We start from the raw sequence: 7,431 nt of genomic DNA, 5'->3' as shown, positions 1-7,431 counted from the left end.
AAGACAATACTCTGCTAGTGTGACAATAACTGTTATATTAAAATGAAATTAATCAAGTTGGTGAAGCAATTATTCAAAAGCCAAGTGACATGTAATATCAAGGCAATCTTCTCTGATGCCACACAAGGTTATAATTATTTTAACAAGTGAGTCACACAGTGGAGTCTCCACATGCGCACCAACTTAAGGGGAATTCACATTGATGAAGATGATGCATGCATGTGATGAGTTAACTTTTAGCATACTGACGAAGCCTTTCAAAAGATGCCGTCCCATCCGCATGTAGGGTGAATGAGTTTATTTGGAAGCTACATCCTGTTGTAAGTCAGTGGTCTGTGCTCGCCTCCACAGCGCTTGGTGACACACACACGCACGCACACACACACACACACACACACACACACACACACACACACACACACACACATGCGGCTCGCCATCAGCTCGTTGAGGATTCACAGGTGGTGAGCTGTAATATGTTTTGGCCTTTTGTAGTGTTTACACTGACGGACATAATGTTTCTGTGGAGGAGGGTAAGGGGATTTTCCTGTGGGCGCTTTCTTATGTTCTGTATGACCCCGATGTTCATAAACAACACAGGTGGACAGGTCACTTCAGGTCACCCACTTTACAGGGCCGTGTGTCACATAACTACCACTACCAGTGCATCAGTATTTTATCTAATTCAGTATGTCTGTGGATTCAATGTGGACATCAGCTATTGCAGACTGGTGATCTGACCCAAAGGATTGTGGGTACCACTTAAATGACTGTCAAGACAAAGTAGAAGAAATAAATGAAGACCATTTATGCTAATGCCAACTTGATTATCCCCTCCAAAATAATTGTTGCGTGATGCCCTTGAGCTGAACTAAAAACTTGATGGCTCAGAATTAATATTTAATTTGGCTTTTCATAACTGTTGTTTCACAACCATCTGTGGCCTTTAGAACTGAATGAACTAAAGGTAAGGGGCATGTTTTGAGGTACCTTTGAAGTGAATTGGATGCTCATGAGGTATCTAAGAGTAACCAGCAGTGAGATATATAATTCCTACACTCGCATCAAAGTAGTTTAATACTGTTCTTGCTTCTCCGTTGCCTGACCTGAGCAGAAAGTCTGGACACTCATAACAAGCAAACAAAACAGGCAACAAACACACAGTACACAAACAAACAAAAGCAGTTCTTTGCTTGTCCTCAAAGGTCAGCGAGGTTTGCTTTGTAGTAGAGCCGTTCTTTATACAGTAAAGGTCTGCAAAGAACTTTTTCCAAACAATGAATCATTTCTATAGCATGAGCCTAGAGTACAACCATCGTCATTTGGGACAAGCTGGAGAACACATGGCTGTCCAAAGAGACCAACAAGAAGTCATTTACAACCATCCGGGTTACGAGACAACAAATGCACAGCCCAAATGATACAGAGGCACCGCGTGGTCTCAAAGTTTCTGTCTTCTCTGTTTATGTTGTGCATTTGTACCGAACACTGTATTGTTTCACAGAGGCGATTAAGGACTGCCGAATCCTTGGGCTACTGATGAAAGGGACATCTGGCACTATTGTACATCCATCTCTCTCTCCCTCTCTCTCTCTCTCCCTCTCTTTCTCTCTCTCTCTTCCTCTCCTCATGCGTACCGTTTTATGTACCGTGGTCGGCTCTGACATCCCATGAGTGTTGGCTCAATAGAGATTCAGTTAAGAGGCTTTGTCAAAAATGAGGGGCTGATGGCTCACACATGTTCCCGCACAAAATGAAGATGAGGTGTGTGCACATAGGGGGTATTGCTGACACTCTGTTTTTAGACACATCCACATCCATCAGGTTTGTTTTTGTTTTCGTTTTCTGTTCTTTTTTGAATTCTGATGCATCGGCGGAAGACTGTGTGGCGACTAGCCAATTATTATTTTTTTGTGCCAGCTGTATAGAAATAGTTGGCTCTTGATATTCATAACATGATGCAAATCCGTGTAGATTTGCACTGTATATAGCCATGTTCAAAGACATTATTCTAATAATAAACCCATAATAAATGCTGTTCTCATATCATCGTCCTCAATTAGCCAGTAGACAACAGCTGGATCTTGTATGTGAACGTTAGGAACACAAGTGAAAGTTTTACAACTGCTCTTTTAAGAGTAACATTAAATTTGACAAAGCATCTTGTCATAACATCGTAAAATGAGACTTGCGTGTTACAAATTCATATGCACTTGACATCATTATGACATGTATTTGACACCATGTCAAATGATAGCGAAACAGCACTCATTACACTTGCACTGAGTTTATGCATCTATGTACAGTAATAACCATTCTGCCATCTGTCAAAACTGTCTAACTCACCACACTCCTACAGTATGTATATGCATTTTTCAGACCACGAATAACTTTATGCCCTGTTTCACGATGCAAATCCATTCTGTGACATTTTGACTTCTGAGTGCTCTCCTGCATCAAATTATCATAACTCTGCCCGACCTGTGAGGTCACGGCCACCCATTGGGTGTATGCCACTGTCTTCCATGTTAATTTGCCAACTTTGCCTCTCAAATGACTAGCGAGCACTGAGGCGGCAGACAGTTCTCCTCCACACTTCAAAACCCTTGTGATTTATTGAGAGGTGTTGCATTAGCCTCTCAACTCGGCAGAAGTGGGCAATCCAGTCCCATTATGCAAACATGGCTGCACCCTCTTGTCTCATTTTGACGTTAGTAATATTAAGACTAACCGTGTTAATGAAAACAGTGTCTTTCTTAGGGAAACAGTTTAACTGGATGAGGATATAAACAATGTCTGACCGTGGAAAAACATGGCAGTGAGATTAGTGCCTGTGAGGGTGGAGAGTGCTGTCACTGAGCAGAGTAGCATACGCTCAGGGATATTGGAATAAGTGCTGACAAAGAGTGGTGTTACTTTGGCAGGCACATACTGTACAGTACTGCGTGCCATATAAAAATATATTTGATGATCATGAAAAGTGTCAACCATACAACTGCACATAATTTATGCAGCAAATACTGCAGTGTTTTCGAGCACATCTGAAACACTCTATTAGAGAGCAGATCCATCATCAATGCATCTTCCCACCTATTTCGTCTTTTACATTTCAACAGCATTAGGCCCACAGGAAAAATCTGTACATCTTGTGTCATGCTATGATGAGCATCTGCAGCCTTGCCATGCAGTAAGTCTTGATAGATGACTGCTATTCTAATTTGGTGTGAAGACATACAAGATCAATAGACTTCCATGACTTTGTATCTTTTGTCTGTGGCTCTCTAAAGACTAGTACAACTTCAGAGTGCAACACCCAAGTGTGTTACGGAATGATGAAACAAACTATTACGTAATTAAGACCGACAAACAAACATATTCAAATATTCAGAAAACACAGAGATGATGTAATTTAGAGACAAGTGATGCTGCTGTATGCTCCTCTGTTAAATATCCTGAGGTCCTTTTAAAAGCCTACTTAAGAAGTAGTGACGTTTAGACTAGGCCATCTGTAAAAGAACATTATTGATGTCCAATGACCTAAAGTAATTGTGCGATAGCGTGTTTTAGGGTTTCAGGGCAGCTGAAAGAGGCCCCCCTATTTCGATAATGCTTGTCCTGACTTCTGCTTCACTGTGCAATGTGGTCACTGGAAGGTTTTGACCCTATGTTGTCAAATAACCCTTTTTGGTCTGTTTATAACATCCCCCTAGTTCTCTTGTCTGTTGCATTCTTACATTGTAATTCACTGGAGCAAGAGATAATATTTTTGTTGGATCTATACCTGACCCTGCATGTGGAAGGCTGTTCCACACTCTCCTCTCTACTAAACCAGTGAAGACTTCTCAAGGCTTAATTAAGCAGTAAGAAGACTGACTTGCCGTTTCCCCCTCATTAAGACTCAGCAGGTGTCCACCCGGCATACATTTAACTCCCTGTCATCAAAACCCACTCATTTTTCAAACTTTGTCTTAAGTGTTTGCCTGGGTTTACTGCAGCGTACACATGTATGCATTGTAACCACAGCATATAGCGTACATATGTGCGCCGAAGGCTTTTGTTTAGCACTTTCCTCGTGGAAATATATCTGTGTTTATTAAACAGCCCAAAACATCTTCACTCTGGACAACATCTCATGAAAACATTCCATTACAAGAAATATACACATCACCGTGGACATCTGGATCATGGAGGGAAAAAAGAGAAAAAAGAAAAGGTAGGCGGCTTTGATGATTTAAGCCGTCTGCTTTTTTTTTTCTCTTAACGAAACACTTTAGTTGAGCAGAACATTAATGTTGTGTTTAAATGTTATCCTCTATGTAACTCAAAATATTTACAATGAAATACTTTAATTGTAGTCTTTGTCGGTTGCTTTCGATTAACTGGCCTTATATGGGGGTAAAGTCACACACCTGCAAGACATGTCCGTTGACTTCAACTCCCACACACAGGGCACAAAATCGGGAAAATATTTACACAAGTCAAAGCTAGTCCCTTTTTCACTGCAACAAAACAAAACAGAATTTGTAATCAAAAATGGCTTTGGACATCTATTCTAGCTTTGTTGTGTTCTATGAGTAGGACATCATCCAAATAGCGTAATGTTAACCCTTTGCATGAATGTTAGTCCTAGGGTGACTAGTAGTGACTAATAATGACTCTGATTAGTTTTTAGTGAAGTTAGTAGAACAACTTAAAATGATGCCTTGAATGATGACTATGAGATACAGTGAAATTGCCGTATGACTTCAGTACATCTAAGATCTGTAGTGTTATCTAGTAAGTTCACCCAAAAATGCTTTGTAAACATCGCTCAATTTGCTGTAAGTATCCATCTAATGCATATCATTGAGATTGTAATGTAACATAAGTTATTACAGTAAGTGTATACATTATGTAGAGAATATTGAGTATATTGAGGGCTATTCTGTCTTACAGAGCATTGAGCAGGTTTGTCATCATCCTGGAATAACAGACCTTATTTGCTGACTTCCTCTTTACATCTCCCCATACTGACCCAGTTTCCAATTACCAGTTTGTGTGAACATGTAGGCCTACATTGCATCAAAACAAGCTAAGAACGTGTTTGTGTTTTTCATTCGCCACCCAGAAAGCCCCAAGAGGAAACTTAATAGAGTCTATACTTGTGGAATGGACTGGATGAATGGATGGATGGATGGATGGATGGATAGGAGAATTAATATTCAAACGGAAAGCTTCTCCCACATCCCTTTTGAAAGCCACTTTTACAGCCCTTAATTATCTGCACACAGCTTTTGAACAAAACAAAAATTCAGTTGAGGACCCTTAAACATACTTGACAAACCATGCCAGCATTTTGTCAAAAAGAGCCTTATAAAATGAAATATTTCAGGGAGTCTACATATCCCATCAACACCTTTTCATGATGATGTTAGTGTTACTGTGTGTGGCTCATTTAAAATTGACTTTAGACCGCTGAAGAGTTGTTTGGTGACATTTCATAATTATTTTTTTACAACTTCAACAACTTTCTTGGTGCAAATAAGAAGATGAGAATAGTAAAAACTTTAGGTTTTCAGGATTTAATGTCTCAGGAAATTGGTTCTGTAATGTGACATTTGAAAAATCACAATCAAAATAATAGCTGTGATATGAACTTTTTCAAAGTAGCTTGGGCTGGCCCAGGCAGTAACCTGTAGACCTGTTTTAAGGACTGTATAGGTTCATACAGTACATTTATAAGAATCTGAATTGCGTAGTCAGTGCTAATACAGTAATACATTTAAACCACTTACAGTCTTTATTTGAGAAGGTGAAATCATTTAGGCAATGGACCAGTTATAGATACTGTACATTACAATATAGTATACTAAAGTATATAGAGTACAAACCCAGAAAAATAGACCCCCCCCCCCCCCCACAAAAAAAGGAATACATAAATAAATAAAATAACATGTAAAACACTGCAAAAAACTAAAAACAAAATCAATGTCAGAGATCTTCCTGAAGTCAGCAAACAAAAGAAAGAAAGACAGATTCACTCAGACTGAGAGGGCTCATACTTTCTTAGTCAATTAAAATATTGTATTGTTTTATTATTTATATTATTGAATATATTAGTTTCACATCTTACAGTGGCCTAGTCATTGTGTACATAAATAAAGTGTGGTGTAATGTTTGTTTCCCAGCCCTTGAGTTGCTCATGACGTAAATAACTGATCAAGAGGGTACATACCGTATGTGAGCAGTTCTACGCCAAATGGTGGGTCTTTGGTTTCTAATTTGGTCATGGCTTACATTCTTAATATTTCATTTCAGCAATCACTTTCACAGGATGGGGATCGAAATCTCTACTTGTTTTGATCCCTTTAAAGGAGCATTTCACATGTAGGCGTCATGTTTATGCCAGTACACGTCCGAAAAACGTCTGTCATTTCTCAGAAAAGCACTTGGGAAATCTTAGAACCAGAGAAGTGCCTTGACCTCACCATTGTAAATTGTTTGTACAAAAACCCTTGGCGTAGGTTAACAGGATTCTCCATTTGCGTCTTTTGGGCAGTGAGGAAGTGACAACGAAGACTTACTCAGTCAGTGCTCTGCATGACACATGGATGGCATTAAACGTGGTCCTATATATGGTTGATCTAAAAAAAATGGCTAGTCATTGTGATGCCGTTCAAAGATTTTTGTTTTTTAAGGTTTTGAAAATGGCTTAGGTTCACATACGTACACTTAACACACATCTAGCTATAACGGTCATCAAGACAATGTTCCGATTTAATCATCACCAACTTAATATTTACTTTTTCATTTTTTGTTTTATATCTATTCATACAGTAGGCCTACTGTATATGTAGTGTCCACTTGTGATAGCAATGGTTTCATAATACTAAAGACATTTACAAAAATAGAGGCAATTCCACTTTTATGGTCTTTTCAGACTGAGACATTTATCACATTTTATATTTCGCTGAAATCAAACTCCAATCTAGTTTGTTGTTAGCAGAGATTTGCATTTTCAGGAACTTCCTTGGCATTCCTAATATGGTCCTCGTCGTGTTTCTCATCCGAATGGAATGTGAAGACCACAAGGTCACCGACAGAGCTACGTCACCCAAAAGTGCTGAAGTGGTGTAAGATTTGATAAAATGTTCTGTGCCCTAAAATATACTATTAATAAATGTGCAATGAAGAACAGCATTGGAAAACTTCAATATCAATATCAATACCATGCAAGATGCATGTAGGCCATTCATTGAATTTCTCCTTAAAGGAAACCTCTGGTCTAAGAATAGGGACTATATTTTGGATTGTAAAAATTTAAACTTTTGTTGGGAACCAAAATAACTTTAGTTGGAGTAGGTTTGAGCATTTGCACGTAAATAACACGTAGCAGAGCATTGTTGGCAACGTTGCCCAACACTGTCTCTTAATGCATTAAGAAGACTTTAA

Source organism: Sardina pilchardus, chromosome 14 (assembly GCF_963854185.1).
Source record: "Sardina pilchardus chromosome 14, fSarPil1.1, whole genome shotgun sequence".
In the NCBI taxonomy this organism is placed as follows: Eukaryota; Metazoa; Chordata; class Actinopteri; order Clupeiformes; family Clupeidae; genus Sardina; species Sardina pilchardus.
Note: the sequence above shows the minus strand (reverse complement) of the source record.